At 44.8% G+C, this 19,293-nt stretch overlaps 1 protein-coding gene across 1 annotated transcript in view; it reads right to left on the bottom strand.

The window, feature by feature from the left end:
- The window catches only part of PTAFR (platelet activating factor receptor), a 43,660-nt gene extending 31,297 nt beyond the window's left edge, over window positions 1-12,363 (bottom strand). The window contains exon 1 of the mRNA XM_060411425.1: window positions 12,266-12,363. The gene's annotated coding sequence lies outside the window, so the exon portion shown is untranslated. The remainder of the gene's footprint in view (window positions 1-12,265) is intronic.
- Window positions 12,364-19,293: the final 6,930 nt, after the last annotated feature.

The following is a 19,293-nucleotide window of genomic DNA, read 5'->3' as shown; positions in this document are numbered from 1 at the left end:
AATTATCTTTTAGAGACACATACGAGATATATAGGGCTTCCCTGGTGGTCACTGGTGGCTCAGCAGTAAAGCGTCCACCTGCCAATGCATTTTCAAACTATGGACAGAGGTTCACGACATTGTACAGAAGGCAGTGATCAAGACCATCCCCAAGAAAAAGAAATGCAAAAAGGCAAAAGAGTTGTCTGATGAGGCTTTACAAATAGCTGAGAAAAGAAGAGGAGCTAAAGGCAAAGGAGAAAAGGAAAGATATACCGATCTGAATGCAGAGTTCCAAAGAATAGCAAGGAGAGATAAGAAAGCCTTCCTCAGTGATCAGTGCAAAGAAATAGAGGAAAACAATAAAATGGTAAAGACTAGAGATCTCTTCAAGAAAATTAGAGATACAAGGGAACATTTCATGCAAAGATGGGCTCAAAGGACAGAAATGGTATGGACCTAACAGAAGCTGAAGATATTCAGAGGTAGCAAGAATACACAGAGCTATATAAAATAGATCTTCATGACCCTGATAATGACAATAGTGAGATCACTCACCTAAAGCCAGACATCCTGGAATGTGAAGTCAAGTGGGCCTTAGGAAGCATCACTACAAACAAAGCTAGTGGAGGTGATGGAATTCCAGCTGAGCTATTTCAAATCCTAAAAGATAATGCTATAAAAGTACTGCACTCAATATGCCAGCAAATTTGGAAAAGTCAGCAGTGGCCACAGGACTGGAAAAGGTCAGTTTTCATTCCAATCCCAAAGAAAGACAATGCCAAAGAATGTTCAAACTACTGCACAATTACACTCATCTCACATGCGAGCAAAGTAATGCTCAAAATTCTCCAAGCCAGGCTTCAGCAATATGTGAACCATGAACTTCCAGATGTTCAAGCTAGTTTTAGAAAAGGCAGAGGAACCAGAGATCAAATTGCCAACATCCGCTGGATCATGGAAAAAGCAAGAGAGTTCCAGAAAAACCTCTACTTCTGCTTTGTTGACTATGACAAAGCCTTTGACTGTGTGGATCACAATAAACTGTGGAAAATTCTGAAAGAGATGGGAATACCAGACCACTTGACCTGCCTCTTGAGAAACCTGTATACAGGTCAGGAAGCAACAGTTAGAACTGGACATGGAATGACAGACTGGTTCCAAATTGGGAAAGGAGTACGTCAAGGCTGTATATTGTCACCCTGCTTATTTAACTTATATGTAGAATACATCATGAGAAATGCTGGACTGGATGAAGCATAAGCTGGAATCAAGACTGCCAGGAGAAATATCAATAACCTCAGATATGCAGATGACACCATCCTTATGGCAGAAAGTGAAGAAGAACTAACAAGCCTCTTGATGAAAGTGAAAGAGGAGAGTGAAAAAGTTGGCTTAAAACTCAACATTCAGAAAACTAAGATCATGGCATCTGGTCCCATCACTTCCTGGCAGATAGATGGAGAAACAATGGGAACAGTGACAGAGTTTATTTTCAGGGGCTCCAAAATCACTGTAGACGGTGACTGCAGCCATGAAATTAAAAGATGCTTGCTCCTTGGAAGAAAAGTTATGACCAACCTAGGCAGCATATTAAAAAGCAAAGACATTACTTTGCCAACAAAGGTCCATCTAGTCAAAGCTATGGTTTTTCCAGTAGTCATATATGGATGTGAGAGTTGGACTATAAAGAAAGCTGAGGATAGAAGAATTAATGCTTTTGAACTGTGGTGTTAGAGAAGCCTTTTGAGAGTCCCTTGAACAGCAAGGAGATCCAATCAGTCCATCCTAAAGGAGATCAGTCCTGAATATTCATTGGAAGGACTGATGCTGAAGCTGAAACTCCAGTCCTTTGGCCACCTGATGCGAAGAGCTGACTCATTTGAAAAGACCCTGATGCTGGGAAAGATTGAAGGCAGCAGGAGAAGGGGACAACAGAGGATGAGATGGTTGGATGACATCACTGACTCAATGGACATGAGTTGGAGTAAACTCTGGGAAGTTGGTGATGGACAGGGAGGCCTGGCGTGCTGCAGTCCATGGTTGCAAAGAGTGGGACACGACAGAGTGACTGAACTGAACTGAACTGAAATACTTTTCATTTTTCAACTCTTATAGCAATGATACACAGCTCTGGTGCTGAGACACCCTGGCAGTTTCCAGATACCCAGTGTAGAGACCACATGTCCTAACTTACTTTTTCTTTAAGTATAACACCCAAGTTCATACTGATTTTGCTAATAAGCTAATAGTCTCAAATTAGTTCGGTGTGTGGTTCAACAATTTTGTCCTGTTCGCTTACTCAGGCTTATGAAACTTTAAATGAGCCAAAGCTTGAGTCCACATATAGCAAAATGATGTGCAATTTAAAAAACACTGTTTTAGTGCTACTTTTAACGTTTATGTTGTTAAGGAGGATGTGGCTTTGTAAGCTGATAGTTTAATGAATGGCTAATGCATATATCAAAGTTTAGATAATTCCTTACTCTTAGGGTGTGTTGATACCTTGAATGTAGTATGCTCAGTCACTAAGTTGTGTCTAACTCTTTGACCCCATGAACTGTAGCCCACCAGACTCCTACGTCCATGGGACTCTCCTGTCAAGAATACTGGGGATCCATTATACCTTAGGTGTACTTTTGCATGAATTTTTAATGTTTTATAAGAAAGGGCTTTTGTTGTTTGTTTTTTAAAGTAATTCAATATTTGTTTGAATTTTAGAGATGAGAACAACAGTGAAAAAGCGAACTGTCCTGAAGCCACTAAAAGCATAATTCTGTCTTGGGATGAACTTTTCCTATGATAGCATCTTCTTGGGACATTAAGTGCTGTATCTCATACAAGGTAAATGGAAGTAAAAATGATGTAACTGGGAATATTCTGTTAAATGAAAGAAAAGAACAATAACAGTAAAAATGTTGACATCAATGATGTATATAATGGATGTGACTAAACTAGTTTCATGAAATTTGAGCGTGTAAAAGAGCATTATATATAATATAAATTATTGCCCAGAGTGATTATGTCAGCAACTAAAAGAATAAATTAACCTGAATCACTCTGTTGTACACTTGAAACTAACACAACATTGTAAATCAATTATACTTCAATAAAAATTAAATAATTTTAAAAAAATTTAAAAAGAAAATTAAATAAATTTTAAAAAGAATAAGTTAGGTTCCCCTGGTGGTCCAGTGGTTAAGAATCCACCTGCCAAAGCAAAAGGCACAAATTCAATTCCTGATCTGGGAATATCCCACATGCCTGGGGGCAATTAAGCCTATGTCCCAACTACTGAGACAGCAACAGTAGAAAACCCAGGAGCCGCAACAAAGATCCAGTGCAGCCAAAATTTAAAAAAAAAAATTAATTAAATATTATAAATAGGCATTTGACTCAAGCAGCCATTCTCACCAGGGGCTACTTTCCCTTCCAAAGACATGTGTCAATGTCTGGACACATTTTTGGCTGTCACAGGTGGCAGGAAGCGGGGGACAGGGGTAGTGCTGGCATCTAGTGGGCAGAAGCCAGCAAGGCTGCCAATCAACCAACAAGGCACAGAGCAGTCCCTGCAACAAGAATGTATTTGACTCAACATGTTGACAGTGCTGAGGTTGAGAAACTCAGGCTTAGGTCATCTTCATTCCAAAGAGTTTATATGTTCAAGCTGGCCTTAAAAAGCTTTTGAGGGAACTCCCTGTGGACCAGTGGACCCTGTGGACTCCTCCATCTCACTGCTATGGCCCGGGTTCAGTTTCTGGTCAGGAACCTAAAATGCCACAAACCGTGAAGCCAAAAAATGAAAAAAATATCTTTGGGGAATCTTGTCATCAGGAAAATAAGGGATTGCTTATTTGAAGAGTGGCCTTATGTTTGGGTTTATAAGAGATTTTAAAGTTTCCTTCATCAAACAAATATTTTCAATTAGTAAATTTACCTTAAACTTTAAATGATGATAGTTGATTGCTAGATTGATCAATCAATCCAAAATCTGAACACCTTTCACCATCTGCACTTTCACGGCTCAGGTCCAAGCCACCATCATGTCTCACCTGGCTGTGGCCCCTCACTGTTCTCCCTGTTTCCACTGTCGCACCTCTTGTAGTCTGTTCTCAACACAGGAGTGCAGTTGAGCCCATTAAACATCATCATCAGTCAGATCACATCATTCCTCTGCTCAAAACCTACTAGTGACTTCCACCTCACTTAGAGCAAAAGCTGAAGTCTTGGACTTCCCTGGTGGTCCAGTTAAGAATCCTCCTGCCAACGCAGGGCACATGGGTTTGTCCCCTGGCCCAGGAAGATCCCACACGCCTCAGGGCAATTAAGCTCGTGTGCTGAATCTACTGAGCCTGTGTTCTAGAGCCTGCATGCTCTAACAAGAGGAAGAACTGCAATGAGAAGCCTCTGCACTGCAACTAGAGAAAGCCCACTCACAGCAACAAAGACCCAGTGCAGCCAAAAAATAAGTAAATAAAATTATCTTTTTAAAAGCCAAAGTCCTTTAAAATGCCCCCAAGGACATGCAAGACCTGAACTCATCTCCAACTTCTCACCACCCCCATCCCCAAGTCAGACCACCTTTGCTGATCTCCAGCAGTATAGCAGGCATGTGCCTATCTCAAGTTTTTTCACCTGCCGTTCTCTCGGCCTAGAATTCTCCTCCCCCAGACACCCAGAGTGAAGGTCTTTACTCAAATGCCACTTCCTCAATAAGGCTTCCCCAGTTACTTAAACAAATTGCAGCCATTCACTGACATGCCCTAGGCCCTCTTACCTTGCTATATTTTTCTCTACAGCACTTATCACATTTAACACATCGTATATTTCCCTTGTTTACTTCGCTCATTATCTATGTCCCTAACTAAGCTGTAAGTTCCTTGAGAGTAGGGATTTGTTTGTTGATTACAGTACTGTATCCCATTACCAGGAATACTGCCTGGCACATTGCAGGTGCTCCTGGATTAAGTTTATTGAATGAATGAATAAGGTTAAAAAGACAATGTGACTTATCCAAAGCAACATAGCTGGTAGGTGGAACAGGTATTAGAGTCCAGATACATGAAACTCTATATACCCACCCTAAACCCTAGTTCAGTCCTGTGCGGCTCCTTTTTAAAATAATTTTATTTATTTATTTATTCGTTGTTGAGTGTGCTGAGCCTTCACTGCTGCTCGGGTGTTTCTCAAGCTGTGGCAAGTGGGGACTGCTCTCTAGTTGTGGTGCGTGGGGTTCTCACTGTGGAGGCTTCTCTGGAGAACAGACTCTAGGCGTGTGGGCTTCAGTAGTCGCGGCACATGGGATCTAGAGCACAGGCTCGGTAGCTGTGGCATACGGGCTTAGTTGTTCCACGGCATGTGGGATCTTCCTGGACCAGGGATCAAACCCGTGTCTCCCTCATTGGCAGGCAGATTCTTTACCACTGAGTAACCAGGGAAGCCCTGCACAGCTGTTATAAAGGCTTTGGTGACTTCATTCTGCTCTCTCAAGCTATCCTTCACTCAGAATGATGTGGACACTGTCTTTCTGGAAACAATCCTTTTCTCACCCATCAGTGGAGGATGTGTGAGGAAGAGCATCAGAGAAAAGAGCATGGGTTCTAGAATCAAAGACACTTGAGTTCAATACCTTGACTGCCACCAAGTCTCTGAATTTGGAAAAGCCAACTTACCTCTTCAAACTTGTTTCAGAATCTGCAAACTGAGAATATCATAAGTACTTCACTCTGTTGTGAAGAATAGGTGACCAAAAACAGTTATGAAGATTGAAAAAGAAGAGCAAATCATTTTCACATGCAATATGATTGATAGAAAAATTAAAGCTATTCCATGGGCAAATTATTAGAATCAATAAAAGACGTCAGTAAGATTTCTGGATATAAAATCAATAATAAAAATCATTTATGTTCCAGAGTTTCTCTGGTGATCCAGTGGTTAGGACTCGGTGCTTTCGCTGCTGAGGCCAGGGTTCAGTTCCTGGTCAGAAAACTTAGATTCTGCAACCCATAAAGTGTGGCCAAAAAGAAAACAAAATCAATCATGTTCCTATAAACAAGCAATAAACAGAAAGTGTCACTTTTTAAGACCCAACTTATGATACCAAGAAAACTATCTTGGCCTAAGATGTGTCGAGTCTTATTGGAGGAAATTATAAAATTATTGAAAAATAGCTAAATGAGAACTAGATGCTGAAAAAATCAAAAAGGAAGTTAAAATATACCTAGAAACAAATGACAATGAAAACACAATTCAAAACCTATGGGATGCAATAAAAGCAGTACTAAGAGGAAAGTTGATACAAGCCTACCTCAAGAAACAAGAGAAACATCAAATAAATGACATAACCTTACACCTAAAGCAACTAGAAAAAGAAGAACAAAAACCCACAAAGTCAGTAGAAGGAAAGAAATCATAAAAATCAGAGCAAAAATAAATGAAAAAGAAATCAAGAAGAACTAGATGAATGGGTAAATGCAAAATACTCATTCACGGAATCATCAATATCATAAAGATGTAAGTTCTTCCCAATTAAATCAATAAGTTCAGTGCCAGTTCAGTCAAAATCCAAATAGATATTAATTAACTATATGCTAGGAGTACTTTCACAATCTATATACATCAAATCACTATGATGTACATCTTAAATATCTTACAATTACATTTGTCAATCATACCTCAATAACGCTGGGGTAAAAATAATTATGTAAAGCACTCAAAAAAAAAAAATCCCAATAGAGTTGTGCAAGGAACTTTACAAGCTGATCCTAAAATTCCTAAAATTCCAGCTGAAAAAGCAAAGAGCCAAGACTAGCCAAAAAAATGTTGATGCACACAAGAACACAGACACATGGTAGAATTTCTGCTATCTAATGTTGTTGTTTTTCAGCTGCTAAGTCGTGTCTGACTCTTTGCAGCCCCATGGACTGCAGCATGCCAGGCTTCTCTGTCCATCACTATCTCTCTGAGTTTACTCAAACTGATGTCCATTGAGTCAGTGATGCCATCCAACCATCTCATCCTTTTGTTGCCATCTTCTCCTCTTGCCCTCAGTATTTCTCAGCATCACAGTCTTTTCCAATGAGTCAGTTCTTCACATCAGGTGGCTGAAGTATCGGAGCTTCAGCTTTAGCATCAGTCCTTCCAATTAATATTCAGGACTGATTTCCTTTAGGATGGACTGGTTTGATCTTCTTGCAGTCCAAGGGACTCTCAAGAGTCTTCTCTACCACCAGAGTTCAAAAGCATCAATTCTTCAGCGCTCAGCCTTTTTTATGGTCCAACTCTCACATCCATACATGACTACTGAAAAACCATAGCTTTGACTATATGGACCTTTGTCGGCATAGTGATGTCTTTGCCTTTTAAAACACTGTCTAGGATGACCCAGAAGGATGGGATGGGGAGGGAGGTGGGAGGGGGTTCAGGATGGGGAACACATGTACACCCGTGGCAGATTCATGTCAAGTATGGCAAAAATCACTACAATATCGTAAAGTAATTAGCCTCCAATTTACATAAAGTGAACAAACTAAATTCCTTTGCTAAAAAAATAAAGAAATAAAACACTGTCTAGGTTTGACATAGCTATTCTTCCAAGGAGCAAGCATCTTTTAACAAGTCTTAGTATAAAGTTATAGTAGTAAGACAGGGTGGTATTAACAAAGGGGCAAGCAGATAGACAAAAGGAATAGAATAGAGATACTGGAAAGAGAGGTCACAGAAAGAGATCAGAAACATGGAAATTTGATATATATGACAGACTTGCTATTACAGACCAGTAAGAGTAGATACTTGTGCAAATCATTGCTATCCATTTGGGGGAAAATACAACAAAATTAGATGCCTACCTCACACCATATCCAGAATTAAACTTCTATTGACATAAAGAACTAACTATGATGATAAAAAATTTTTGTATAGAGGAAAATATCTTTATGAGCTAAGGGTCAGGGAAATTTTACAGATTCGATCATTAGTCAAGGAGTCAAGATCCCACATGCCTCACAGCCAAAAAGCCAGAGCATAAAACAGAAACAATATTGTAATAAATTCAATGAAGACTTTAAAAATTACCCACATCAAAAAAAAAATCTTTAAAAAAAAGAAAAACTTAAGACATAGAAATTATTAATATTATAACAAAGAAAAAATGGATAAACGTGATCATCTAAAGTTAAAAACTCCATACTTCAAAGGATACTATAAAAGTAGTAAAGCAATAAGTCATAGACTGGGAGAAGATATTTATATCATATGTCTCAAAGAATTTTCAGGCATAACATGATATTAATTCCTAAAAACGAGTAACTTAAAGAAAAGCCCAGTAGAAAAAATGGGTAAACAAACAAGTAGGCAGTTTACCAAAGAAAAAGCCTGAAGGCTAAGAAACATAAAAATATGGTCAAAAGATATGGTCAAAAAAAATATGGTTTCAGAAAAATCAGGAGCTCAAGTTTAAACAAACCTACCATGTTGGAAAAAATGAAAGTCTGCCAATTCCAAGTACTGAGGAGGATGTAGAACAGTGGAAACCCTCATTACACCGAGAGAAAGAAATGACGAGTGGCGCCACCATTTTGGAAATTAATTTCATACTCAAGTTTAATGTGCACATTCTTCTTAGGTTCACTCTGGAGATATTAATATTTGTATGTTTCTCAGTGTAATCCTGTACATCAGTGTAATCCTGCACATATGTTAAAGTGAACAGAGCTACATGTAATAACCTGGATACCAAACTAAAAAAGCAAGCTACAGAAGGGTGCGTATAACATGATACTGTTTCCTAAGACTTTGAACGTGATTATTATTGGTGGACGCAGCACAGATGCATCAATGGCATCAGTGGATGAAGACAGATTCAGGTTATGATTACGTCTGGGGAGAGAGGGAGGGAGCAGGGTTAGCAAGGATACACAGAAGGCTTCTATTATATCTGCAATATTCTAGTTAACTCAGCAGTAGGCGCACAGGATTTTGTAATATGTATTTATAAATATACCCAAGCCTGGGATTTGCGGAGATAATTTGGAGAATGAGAAGTCAAGAAAGTGATACAGGGGCTTCCCTGGTGGGTCAGTGGTTAAGAATCCACTTGCCAATGCAGGGGACGTAAGTTCGATCCCTGGTCCCGGAAGACCTCATACGTCAAGGAGCAACTAAGCCCGTAGGCCATAACTACTGAGCTTGCGCTCCAGAGCCCAACATCTTCAGCAACAGAAGCCGCCAAAATGAGATGGTCCCAGTTCCCACCACTAAAGAGGGCCCACTCAGCAACGAAGACCCAGCGCAGCCAAAATAATTAATTAAAAGAAAAAAAAGAAGGTGCCACATCGTATATCAAGATTTACAATAAAGTTACAGTAATTAAAATAGGATGGGGAATTCCCTGGTGATCCAGTGGTTAGGAACCGAGAGTTCACTGCCGTGAGCCTGGATTTAATACTCCCTCATAGCTCAGTTGGTAAAAAATCCGCCTGCAATGCTGGAGACCCCAGTTCGATTCCTGTATCGGGAGGATCCCCTGGAGAAAGGACAGGCTACCTACTCCAGTATTCTGCCCTGAAGAATTCCATGGACTGTATAGTCCATGGGGTCTCAAAGAGTCGGTCACGACTCAGCGACTTTCACTTTCAAGGAACTAAGATCTGTCAAGTCAGCCCCACAAGTGGTACTGCCAAGAAAAAAAAAAAAAAAAAAAGGACAAGGTTAGACAAATAGTGCAAATGGGCAGAATAAAGAATCACTGGATGGGGGAGATGACTACAAAACCAGAGCCCTCAGAGCCCCTAAGTCACTGGGGCAGCAGGCTCATTCGCTCTCCTGGGGATGGCAGCCCTGATGCTCGGCAGTCCCGAAGCCTCCATGACTCCTCATCATAGCCTCAGTTTCTCTCTCTGACTCTCTCACTTACTCACCCTCCCTCAAACTTTGCGAGGTTGAATCCCATCTCTGCCTTTTAACATGGTCCCCTGAGCCTCTTCATCTACGAAGCGGGAATGACACCTCCAACCTCATTGTGGAATTAGGTCTGGAAAGGACCGCGCCTGGCCGCACTCTCCTCACTCCTCTCTCTCTCTCTCCCTCCTTTGGTCAGGGCTGAGTCCCAAGGGCTCCCTGTCTCTAGCCTGGACACAACTTGGACAGCAGTGAGAACTGCTCCCCTTCCCCTCGCTTGTAAGAGGAATCACCTCATCCTGCACTGGATCCTGAAAGGAAGCCTCAGGGGTGGGGCAGGGCCCCCAGGGGTGAGATAAGGGGAGAAGATTCAGGCCCAGGGGACTCAAGGGAGCAGGTCTACCTGACAATTTAGGCCAAGAGAGGACTTAGGATGGAAGGAGCCCTCCGTTTTCCAGCCCCCACTGCTCACCCTGCTAGACTGCCCAGTTAAAAGAGAGGCTGGGAATTTCCTGGAGATCCCGTGGTTAGGCACTTTCACTGCTGAGGACCCGGGTTCAATCCCTGTTTGGGGAAGAGAATGAAATCAGGTGTTCTGAGAACAAGGATAAGAGGGAATCATTTCACTGTGCGTTCTTTCTTTCATATCTACTGAACTTTTAACTGGCTCATTTGTGACTTCTTTATAACAACTTTTTAAAAATTTTAATAAATAAAAAAGAGATGGAGTCTAGCTTCACAACCCCATGAACTGTAGCACACCAGACTCCTCTGTCCATGGAATTCTCCAGGCAAGAATATTGGAGTGGGTAGCCATTCCCTTCTCCAAAAGTGAAATTGATAGTCACTCAGACTTACCTAGATCTAAATTCCATTGCTGCCTGCTAGCTGTGGCATATCAGGGAAGTTTCTTAACCTCTCTGAACATCTATGGAAAAATAGCTATAAAATGAGGGTTATAATACAGTATCTATCTACTTCATAAAGGTGGTGGTAGTTTAGTTGCTAAGTCATGTCCGACTCTTGTGACCCCACGGACTATAGCCTGCCAGGCTCCTCTCTCCATGGGATTTTCCAGGCAAGAATACTGGAGAGGGTTGCCATTTCCTTCTCCAGGGGATCTGCCCGACCCAGGAATCGAACCCAGGTCTCCTGTATTGCAAAGCTGCTATTCTTTACTGATGGAGCTATGAGCGAAACATTGTATTACTTCATAAAGGTATCACATAATTAAATAAGATAGTACTCAGGAAAGCCGTGAGCTTGGTATCTGACCCCCGGTAGGCATGTGACAAATGTTAGCTAGATTTTTAATATCAGCTTGTGCAGAGTCCCAGGATCATGAGGAAGCAGCACTCAGTCAGCCAGGAAAGGCGTCCCCCCAGCCCATCATGCTCCATGACGTGGCCAGGACCCCCAGCTCTGCTCCTGGCTGCCTCCTCCCTGCCCCCGTGCACAAGCAGGGCCCAAGGTGGGAGGTGAGAAGTGGGGATAGCATTGCTGACTGGGCCCCAGCCCCTGCCTTAGCTGAGCAGTACCACCAAGGACCTCGGGGCCCTGTTTGCGGATGTGAGGCGCTTCTAGGATATGTGTGTGTGATTGCATTGATCTCTGTATATGTGCGCATGTATCTATGTGGAGTAGGTTAGTCTGCTGTGAGTGAGGAGTGGGGGGTTTTCCTGTCTGGGCATCTTATGTCCTGCAAGGGTTCATGTGTTGTGTGAAACTGAAAGTGTTAGTCGCTCAGTTGTCTCTAACTCTTTGTGACCCCGTGGACTGCACCCCGCCAGGCTCCTCTGTCCATGTGGATTGTCCAGGCAAGAATACTGGAGTGGGTTGCCGTGCCCTCCTCCAGGGGATCTTCCCGACCCCAGGTCTTCTGCATTGCAGGCGGATTCTTTCCCATCTGAGCCACCTGGGAAGCCCTCAGGTGTTACATGAGTCAGTGCTACTGTACACGTGTGTCTGTAAGGATGTATTTCGTTCTGGGGGTAATGATATACATCCCACGGGGGACTGTTGTGTCAACTGTGACAGCGTGTGTATTGTGTGTCGTGAGGAGTCACGGGCTGAGTCAGCAGATGCTAAGGGTCTGTCGTATGATGTGTGTTTGTGAAGGGCTGTGGATGGTGTCTGTGTGGGGATGACACTGTGTTTTCTATCAAGTGTGTGAGGAAATGCCATGTCTGTTGGTGACTGTGTGTGATAAATATCTATGAGGAGTGAAAAAGGATGTATGCTGTGTGAGTGATAAGGGTGTTGAGTGTCCATGAGGGGGTGCTGAGGGGAGGGAAATCCGACGTGCGCCTGGCCAGCCTCAAGGATCCCGAGGAGCAGCCAGACAAAGCAGCCAAACCTGACCCTCTCACCCAGGCCACCAGCCTCTTACCTGAGAAACTGCAGGAACAGTGGTCCAGGAGATGGCAAAGAGGCTGAGGGGGAGGCGGGGGCCGCCTTCCTGCCGGCTTCTCAGGGGACTCAGGAAATGGGGCCGGGAACTGGGAGGAGGCAGAAGGCAGGCCCAGACCCAGGTGCATGACTCACTTTACGCTCCAATCCCCAGTGAGCAGTGGTAGATAATGGATTAGGGAAGGCCTGGCTGCGGGCTCTACTGGGTGGGCACAAGGCCAGGAAGCCAGGTCCTTGGGTGGGGCCCCAACTCCAAGGTCACCAGAAATACCCACATCCCGCAGGGAGTCTTTCTCTCTCTCTGCACATCAGCTCAGCCAACAACACTGGACTGGTCCATCCGGTGCAGAACCACTCTGGGAGGAAGGGCTAGGCCTGGGCTGGCAGAGGAGGAAGGAACTGGGCCCCTTGTCTCAGGGGCAGATGGGCCCTGACAAAGGTCCCAACCCTGTCTCAGGAGCCCAGGCTTCAGTGGGTGCAGTCTCGACTCCAGTGACCTCCAGGATGCTAGAAAAGGCCCAAAGCTGCTCTCTGAAGATACCCCCGTGTGAGGGGATGCACAGCCAGTCTTGCCCACAGGAAGCCGCAGTCTAATGGGTGTGACAACCTGCCCTCAAGTGCTCCCAACCAAGGAGGAGACAGCCTGCCCTCAGGGATGCCCAGTTTGTTAGGGAAGAGGAAATTCTTCTTCCTGAAGCCAGCTCGTTGTAAGAGAAGACATGTCTGCCCTCGTGAGCTCCCAGTTTGAGGGAAAAGAGAGATCCTTGCTCTGTGGATTGTCTAGTCTGGCCATGGCAAAGCGCCACAGTTCTGTCAAAGCCTAGGACTCTGCCTGGGCTCCAGCTTTGCACATTCTGTGCTGAGAGTTACTCTTTATCTCCACCTTCACGCCCCGCCCCAACCTGACCTTCCGAAATATCTGACGGGGCTTAGCAGGAAGCGAAGCTGTCAGGCCACAGAGAAAAGCAAAACTGGGTGGTGGCATTCTCAAATACTAACTCTATGAATCTATGAAACTAAGGTTTGACCGCTGCCTCTGGTCTTCAGCTGGAGCCTGCTCAGAACCTCAATTTCCTGGGTCAGTAACAGTCACACATACTCCCTCCATTATCCTGACACAACGCCTGGCACGTAATAGGAACTCAGTAAGTGAACCTGTCCCCTGAAAAATCTGTATGCAGGTCAAGAAGCAGCACTTAGAACCGGACATGGAACAGCGACTGGTTCAAAACTAGGAGAGGATTACATCAAGGCTGTATATTGTCACTGTGCTTATTTAACTTCTATGCAGAGTACATCATGGGATATACTAGGCTGGATGAATCACAGGCTGGAATCAAGATTGCCAAGACAAATATCAACAACCTTAGATATGTGGACGATACCCCTCCTCTTGCAGAAAGTGAAGAGGAACTAAAGAACCTCTTGCTGAGAGTGAAAGAGGAGAGTGAAAAAGCTAGCTTAAAAGTCAACATTAAAAAAAAACCCAAAGATCATGGCATCCTATCCCATCACTTCATGGCAAATAGAAGGGGAAAAAGTGGGAGCAGTGACAGATTTTCTTTTCTTGGGCTCCCAAATCACTGCAGACCCTGTCTGCAGCCATGAAATTACAAGACACTTGCTCCTCGGAAGAAAAGCTATGACTAACCTAGACAGCATTTTAAAAAGCAAAGACATCACTTTGCCAACTCCGTATATTCAAAGCTATGGTTTTTCCAGTAGTCATGTACAGATGTGAGAGTTGGATCATAAAGAAGGCTGAACACCAATGAATTGATGCTTTCAAACTGTGGTGCTGGAGAAGACTCTTGAGAGTCCCTTGGACAGGAAGGAGATCAAACCAGTCAATCCTAAAGGAAATCAACTTTGAATATTCATTAGAAGGACTGAAGCTGAAGCTCCGATATTCCGGCCACCTGATGCGAAGAGCCAATTCATTGGAAAAGACCGTGATTGATGCTGGGAAAGATTGAAGGCAAAAGGAGAAGGAGGTGGCAGAGGATGAGATGATTAGATAACATCACTGACTCAGTGGACATGAATTTAAGCAAACTCCAGGAGATAGTAGAGGACAGAGGAGCCTGGAATGCTGTGGTCCATGAGTTCGCAAAGAGTCGGACACAACTTAGTCACTGAACAACAAGAAGTGACAACCACTTTATTTACCCAAGTTCCTGCCTGGTGTCGCTAATTGGAAGTCAAATCCATTCTCCATATCAGACTCAATTAGAGAAATTGTTAAAAATGGAAAGCAGTTTTTAACTGTTGAAAAAAAAGAAAAGCAGTTTCTCATATTTCACTTCAAGAGTGTTTCTGAATCAGCAGTGCTGGTTATGGGACCCAGGAAATGCATTTTTTTTAAATTAGAGTGAGGAGGGACGAGGACTACTTTATTATTATTATTTTATCTTGGCTATGCTGGGCCTTCGTGGTGGCCTGCGGACTTCTCTCTAATTTCAGAGCACGGGTTAGAGCTTAGGCTCAGTGGCTGTCAAGCAGGGGCTTAGTTGCTCCAGGGCATGCGGGATCTTAGTTTATGGGCCCGGGATCGAAACCATGTACCCTTCGTTGGGAGGCAGATTCTTAACCACTGGACCATTAGGGAAATCAGAGAAATGAATTTTTAACAAGCACCCAGGTGATTCCAAGGTAGGAAGGTTGTTGCAGAACAGGCTTGGAGGGAGGCTGGAAGAAGCCAGAGACTAGGCAAGGAGAGGCCGATTACCTAAAGGCTTTTGCTAGCTAGGTTCACTTGCTTAAGCCAGAGGTGTAAGGCGAAGATTTTGACATCTCTGGCAGAAATCCAAGCTCTCTCCACCCCACTACCTCCCAGTGGACTCTCTGCCCCTGCCTGAGTTTCCAATGCTGGCTGGATTAACCCGGAAGCTTGTTAAAGATCCAGTAGTCTGTCTCCTCCACCCTGAATCCTGAATCCGAATCTTCAGGGAAACCAGAGAATACTTTTTAACAATTTTCCCAGGTGACCTCCACCCTCTGCTTTTCCACCCAACTCCTGGAGCAGGAACCACCCTCCCGGAGGAGGGTTTGGGGAGAATACCCTGCACCCCGCTGTGCCAGGCAGTGGATTCTCTGATCTTCTTCGCCCTTAGGGCAGCAGATTTAAGAGATGAGGAAGCTGACGCTCAGAGAAGCTTCAAGGCTCCAGTCTGCCTGACGCCAAACACAGGCCTGTTGCCTGCAAGGTCTGTCTCCATTTGTAAGGTCTGTTCTCCAATAAACAGAATCTCAATCAACAGAATCTCATTTGAGTTCATGGAACAGGGACACAGAAGGTATTTTTAGCCTCATTTTACAGTAGAGGAAGCTAAAACCCAGAGAAGGTAAAATGACTGGCCAGGATTACAAGGCCAGTGAGGGACAAAGCAAGGTGACCCTGAGCCCCTTCTGAGCTCTTTCCTCCACACTCAGGGCCAGATGTTCCCACTGTCCCCAAACCTACTGGTGACAAGTGCCGGTGACCTCCTGCAAGGGGAGAGATGAGGTGGATGTGCTGGATGAACACGGGGCTGAGGAGCCACAGGTTCCACCCAGGGCAGGTCCAGACCCATCCACACACACACACACACACACACACTCTCTCTCTCTCTCTCACACACACTCACATACACTCGCACACACACTCACACTCTCACACAAACACATACTCTCACATACACACACACATTCACTCGCTCACACTCACACACACTCATATACACTCGCACACACACTCACACTCTCACATACACACACTCACACTCTCACACACACTCACACACTCACTCACACACACACACTCACATACACACACATTCACTCGCTCACACTCACACACACACTCATACACTCGCACACACACTCACACTCTCACATACACACTCACACACACACTCTCACATACACACACACTCACTCTCACATACACACTCTCTCACACACACTCACATACTCTCACATACACACACACTCACACACACTCACATACACATACTCACACACACTCACATACACTTGCATACACATACAGACTCTCACACACACACATTCACACTCGCTCACACTCACTCACATACATACACACACACACTCATATACACTCACACACACTCACATACATACATACACACACACATTCACACTTGCTCACACTCTCTCATACACATACATACTCTCACATACACACGTACACATTCACTCACTCACACTCACACATACATTCACACTCGCTTACACTCTCACACACACTCTCACACACATACTTTCATATACACTCACACACACACTCTCACATACACAGATACATACACACACATTCACACTCGCTCACACTCACACTCACACACTCACACACACTCACACACACACATTCACACTCGCTCACACTCACACTCTCACATACACACACACACTCTCTCTCACACACACACACTCTCTCTCCAACCTGGAGTCCGTGAGAGGGGCCAGAAGGTGGTGCCCATCTGTGGCAGCCCCAGACAGCCTCGAAGAGTCCACAGCCGTGGGATTGGGGTGGGGGGTTTTGAGTGTCCAGACTGATGCTTTCAGTGGTTACTCCTCATTTTTTATGTATTTTTCGGTTCCGCCGGGTCTTCATTGCTGTGCACAGACCCTCTTTAGTTGTGGCAACCAGGGGCTACTCCTTGTTGATACACAGGCTTCTCATCACCGCGGCTTCTCTTGCTGCGGGACACGGGCTCTGGAGCATGCGGGCTTCAGTAACTGCATCTTGCAGGCTCCAGAGCGCGGACTCAGTAGTTGGGACACACAGGCTTAGTTACCCGCAACAGGTGGGATCTTCCCAGATCAGGAATGGAAACTGCGTCCTCTGCCCTGGCAGCAGGATTCCTTTACCACTGGACCACCAGGAAAGTCCTGCACCTCGTTTTATTTTTTATTTATTTATTTTAACCAGCTATCCATCTTACTGATATATATATATATAATTTTTTGTTTTTTACTTTACAATATTGTATTGGCTTTGCCATACATTGACATGAATCCACCACGGGTGTACATGTGTTCCCCATCCTGAACGCCCCTCCCTCCTCCCTCCCAGTGCACCAGCCCTGAGCACCCTATCATGCAACGAACCTGGACTGACAATTCGTTTCACATGTGATAATTTTACATGTTTCAATGCCATTCTCCCATATCATCCCGCCGTTGCCCTCTCCCACAGAGTCCAAAAGACTGTTCTATACATCTGTGTCTCTTTTGTTGTCTCGCATACAGGGTTATAGTTACCATCTCTCTAAATTCCATATATATGCATTAGTATACTGTATTGGTGTTTTCCTTTCTGGCTCACTTCACTCTGTATAATAGGCTCCAGTTTCATCCACCTCATTAGAACTGATTCAAATGTATTCTTTTTAATGGCTGAGTAATATTCCATTGCTACACCTCTTTTTAAAGGGACGGTTCTCACTTGACATGTGATGAAGCTGAGGCCTAAATGCCTAGGTGCGACCCCTAACTGGCTCAGTGTAGGGTGGCCCACAGGCAGCAAGCAGTGAGCTGCAGGCGGGGAGATGGGCGGTGCTGGGAACACCTCTGTTATTCACAGCAAACTGCAGGAAGAAGCATTAAGTGGTTCATCTAGCCTCTCATTCTTTCTGGACCCTGGCGTGCCTCCATCCAGCCTTTCCTGCCTGATGAGCCCCCTCCACTATTCACGGATGAAGGGGCTGGACCAGTTGCTACAGCCATGCCTGGCCTGAGTAACATAGCTGGTTTAGTGCCTAACGCACACCTCTCTCTCAGGAAGTCATCGTTGAAAAGATTGCTCTGAGCAGGGTTATGGGAATGGGCTGGGACCACTGCTGACCTCCCAAGTGGGTCTGTGGCTACCCTGTGCCAGAAGGGAAATGGAAAGGCGTTAGTCCGTCTGGGAAAAGAGGATGTCGTGGCTGAAACCCAAATTTCTTATGACTTTCTGATCTCTCTGGTCTCACCTCGCCCCACTTCTCTGCTCCAGGCATGACAAAAGGGTGTTCAGTTCCATGAATTTCCTACACGCTTCCCTCTGGGGCTTTGCACACACCGTTCCCTCTGATGGAAACATCTTCCCCTCAAGCCCTGTCCTAAGCCAGTCAATCTGCCTTTCTTCCTCTCTTGCCAACAAGCCTTTACTGGAAATAGTAGGTATCCAGTCCCAAGGGCACACCCTGGTCTATGGGCTGCCCATCCTCCTTTGCTGTTTTCCCAGATTTACAGTTAGAGGTGGCCACATTGTACACTTTTGGGCCAATGACACCTTCGGGGGCAAGTTTTGCTTGCTGGATGCCTTCTGCTTGGCAACAGGTGTGAGCTATGGTGCTGCCACCACCCAAGATGCTGCAACTGTAAGGTGATGAGTCCTGAGAGGAGAGGGGGGAGGCCAAGGAAGAGCCAGGCTCCTCGGTGGCACTGCTGAGGTCATGAACAACCGTGGAAACAGCCTGCCGCCAGACTTCTGTGAGAAGATAGGCCCCATTTGTGTGCAACTTCAAAAAGGTCACTTCCTCCAGGAAGCACTCCCGACTACTTAGAACAGGACCAAAGGTCCCCTCCTCGGAGAGTGGATGCACCGAACCTTTCATGCCGGTTCACCACCCATACGCTCCAGGAAGATGAGGTCAGTGGCAAGGGCCCATGGCTTTCACGTTTTATTCCTAAGCCAGGATATTTGTTGGGTTCACAAGCATACCTGGAGCTGATCACTGACACAACCTCCTTGGGGACAAAGATAGGGCCTGGTCCTCATGAGCTTACAAAAGCCAGTTGAACTGTGACCACCACATAACCTCCAGGGAAGGGGTGGGCAAGTACACACCCATCCTGGAGTGACGGGGGGCGCTCAAGCTAAGAGACAATACGGATGTTCCCAGCGTAGGCTGGCCAGTATTGCCTCAGACATCACTCTGCAGGCTGACTAAACAGTTTCCTCTCTCCATCCCGGTCGGGTTTTAGTTAAAACCCCACCCAGCCACCCTGGTGGTCTCATCA

The sequence above is a fragment of the Ovis aries genome, chromosome 2 (genome assembly GCF_016772045.2).
Source record: "Ovis aries strain OAR_USU_Benz2616 breed Rambouillet chromosome 2, ARS-UI_Ramb_v3.0, whole genome shotgun sequence".
Classification (NCBI taxonomy): domain Eukaryota; kingdom Metazoa; phylum Chordata; class Mammalia; order Artiodactyla; family Bovidae; genus Ovis; species Ovis aries.
Note: the sequence above shows the minus strand (reverse complement) of the source record. Positions and strands in the feature narration are given on the sequence as shown.